Below are 4082 nucleotides of genomic sequence, written 5' to 3'. Positions count from 1 at the left end.
CTTATTCCTAATGTTTATTTTGCAAGGACGATTTATCAAGGACGCGTAACTCCTAGGACGGCTCTGAACACGCCTCCCCCCTCCTCTTCCTATTCCCCCATCATAGGCCTTCGAGCCATCCCTCAATAAATACCTCTTGTCATCATCATCATCATCATCGATGGGCCGGAATAGTAAGAACATTGTCCCTACCGCAACGGGATCCTGAGGGGACACTAACCGAGATAACTGCAACTGTTTAAAAACGTCTGATTTTCGGCACTCAATTATTTATTTAGTTTACCCTTCTTGTAAGGCAATCTTGAACCCTCTGATCTTGTTTATTTGGTCGCTGATGGATGATTACTACGGGGCAGGAACTGAAGGCACGACTTCTATTTTCATCAGCAGTCCCGGACGGTGACGTCACGAGTTTCACTCTTTTCCATTCTTTTAGCCTTTCTCCCCTTTTTTTTCACAGAAGTTGTCTAATGTTGTGAGTGCGAGTCCCAGGCTGCTTTAGGAGGAAATATAATCCTTGTTTACCGATAAACGGAAAGCCTTGAGCAGGTGCTCTGAAAACCTATTACGTCATCGAGGGTGATTTCGGGTGCTCCGAGAAGGTGTCGCTACCATGATTTGATTTCTTGCGTCATTTGTGACTTTGCGAAGCCTCCAGTCATTGCAGGACTAAACATTTAGGGCGTCGAAAAATAAGAACAGTGCAAAATGGACACTTTATCCCATGTCAGCACTTTCCCATACTAGCCAGAGAAAATAAGTAAAAGGTAGAACAACGAAGTGAGTGTTTCTTTATGAAATCGTCTCTAATACTGCTAAACACGCATGGCTACTAATAGACAAGTCTCGCGGCAACAAAACCCGCTATTTCAAGACCAGTAAATAGCCATGGACTAAGCATGAGATTGGACGAGTTCTGCAGAATGTTGGGGCGCCATGTCGGAGGAGTCATTGCAGTCTCAATAACTGAGATCAGAACTGCGGAAGTCGCTGAATATTCGTGTTCGTTTTTTTCGTCTCAAACTTTAACAGTATTACTAAAAAGTTTTAAGCTGAACAAGCATCATCAAATTCGGTGATCTGCGGATGAAGAGCGAACCAATTGCACCGTTCCCTTCTGTTTAGGTAGGAGCTCCGGATTTATACAAAGATTGGGGCTCAACTGTACGTGAAACGCCCGTAAGACAACGAACCTCCGAAACAATAATGCGAAATTGATTACTATACAAGCAAAAGGGAACTGGAATCTCGCTGCGAGGTTTCAGTGCTGAAAAAGCGAGTAATCAACTCATAAAAGAATACTGACCTTAAGCGGAAGATGTGCAAACAAAGCGTCCTGAACTAAGGGTTTAGTGACCCTGTAAACAAATCATCATCATCATCATCATCATCGTCGTCGTCAGTAGAATAAATAGGTAAGTAGAACACCTGAGTCGACGCTGCTGCAACGCCCTACAACGGTAAGACAAATGAGGGAATCCAGCACGATCTTCCAGAAACTGTAGAGCCCTTAAGAAAGAAGAAAGAAACCATATCTTGGAAACACAAGAATTCAGTGCAAGCTCCACCCACAAAACCGCATCTTATCTCCCTCTCTGCCTCCGCTCTCTAATACGTAGTGACCGAGGCTGTCGGCCTCGCCGACCGCCTTTAGCTCCATCGCATTTCCGCGGCGTGCTGCTGTTTCTGGTGCACTTTCTCTCCCTCTACTTTCATCCCCTACCCCTTGTGCAGCGCGGTTGAGGTGTCCTCTGCTGAGAGACAGTTACTGCGCTGAACTTTACCCTAACCTTTCCTTCCCATCTACAAGAATCTCCTTCTCTCTCTCTCTCTCTCTCTCCCGAGAGACGTCGGCGTTCGTCGTCCCCACGATGGCACGAAAGTGAGCGAAGGTAATTGCAAGTTGAAAAACAGCGTGAAAGATGGAACACCAGTAAAAGAAGAACACAGACACGGCGCCGTCTGGTGTTCTTACTGGTGTTCCGTCTTTCGCGCTGTTTTATATTCCAGGTAGTCTTACCAATACGCCCAAGCATTTACTTTATAAGGTAATAGGTTGGCGCATCTATACAGAATTCAGTCTTAATTGGACAGTAGTGTGTATGCTACTGCATTTTCCGCTTGCGACTGACTTTAGGAGAGATCGTAGAGAATCGAACTTGAAAAGCGATCGTGAAAGATGAAAACAAATGCCCCTGAAAAACAAATCCGTAAAGCAGACGCCACGTCACTGGCTAGCGGTAGTTCCTATAGCCGCCTCGAGCGTTCCAGAGAACGCGGAGAGTGGCAGAGGGCGTGACTGAGCATCGCTATGTCGCTATTGGCTATCAAGAACCATGAACTTTAATAGAGAGAAAGAGAGAGGCATTGCGAAAAGGAAGGGGCGCTATTTTCTGCAACAGTTTAGGCAGCATGGCTCAGCCGCTAATTAAAGGGGCCTTGAAGAACTTCTTATCGCAGTGGAGAAAGGCATTCGAAGTTAAAGTGGGCTATTTCAGAAATACCTTTCCACAAAAAATACTTCGATTCGCTCAGCAGAAGCGGAGCTATTGGCAGTCAAGCACGGCCTTCGCTTTGCTCCCGTTCCTTGTTGCCGAAATACCTTGCGCTGTTAAGGCTACGGTGCAGAGGGGCGTTCCCACAACGCTCCGCCTTCTAAATGTCACCGGGGCGCGCAGCTGAAATTTCATTTTCGATGTTAACGTAGACGTCCCGACTTTCGCCTTTGGCGCTTACGACGCGCTAAATATAAGCCAAACGCGGCCGGCCTCAGCGAGCCGCTGTGCGCTTGGCCAGTGTACTCGGGGTGGCACCCAGCGGCGACCGAGGTGACTACGCCATGTAGCCGACCGCAGCTTGATGTCAGTTATCGGCCAATAGCAGCCGACTAAGGGAATTATGAAATAAAGCGTCCATAAGAGAGTGAGGACAAGGCCTTGTATTGAAAAAAGAGCGTTTTAGAGAAAGGCGACTTCGTCATCGGCTTGCGAGCTGCAAATACCGCGTACGAAAGCAAAACTTGGCTGAAATGTTCACAGCAGCGTATGCTAGCCGCGGAGTGTTATTTCACCAAGCCCAAGGGTTGCTTTGAGGACCCCCTTAGGTATCCTACGAAACATACTACAAAAAAAAAGAGGGATGCATAGAAAGGCAGAAAGGTTATAACCAGATGTAGTTCCATCCGGCGTCATTGCCAGGGGAGAAGGGATTGAAAACAAATAGAGCGGAAGGGGAGAGAAAGAGCGAGACGAGCGGACGGTGAGGATAGCCGACGGCGTTCTTAAAACCTACCGTGAGGGCCCGTAGACCGAAAGAACCAGATAAGCGTGACTAAAGTCTCTTGCGCCAACTTTCTTTAGGAGTATGGGCCTAGAAAATATTTTTCTGATAGTGAACGGTTCTCCACTGCGATTGCCTACGAGAGTTGCAAGCAATGCGGCACAGTCGGCCCGTAAACGATAGTTTTTGCCCAACCAACTTGCTAACACTTCCAGGGATAGATCCAGTAAACATAAATTCCCATGTTAGTCCACGGATCGATAGCCGCCGCCGCCGAACGATTGGCAGTGCAACGCACCTATAATGCGGAGGTAGTGGGTTCGGCTCCGATCGGCGGCAAGTTATCTTCAAGTAAAGTTTCATTTCTCCTTTCTTCATTCTTTTCAAAATTTAATTTCAACCACAGCTCATTTCCCCGATACTCTCCTCGGTGTCATTTTCTGTTGGTCATATCGTCATAATCAGCCTATTTTATGTTCACTCCAAAGACGAAGGACTCTCCCTGGGATCTCCAATTACCCCTGTCCTGCGCCAACCAATCCTACTTTGCGCCTACGAATTTCCTAATTTCATTGCCCCAACTAGTTTTCTGCCGTCCTCGACAGCGCTTTCCTTCAATTGGCACCCATTTTGTAACCCGAATAGTCCACCAGTTATCAAATATAAGAATTGCATGACCTGCCCAGCTCCATTTTTTCTCTTAATGTCAGTTCGAATATCGGCTGTCCCCGTTTGCTCTCTCATGCACACAGTTCTCTTCCTATCTTTTAACGTTACGCCTAACATTCTTCATTCCTTCGTTC

Source organism: Dermacentor albipictus, chromosome 6 (genome assembly GCF_038994185.2).
Source record: "Dermacentor albipictus isolate Rhodes 1998 colony chromosome 6, USDA_Dalb.pri_finalv2, whole genome shotgun sequence".
Lineage (NCBI taxonomy): Eukaryota > Metazoa > Arthropoda > Arachnida > Ixodida > Ixodidae > Dermacentor > Dermacentor albipictus.
Note: the sequence above shows the minus strand (reverse complement) of the source record.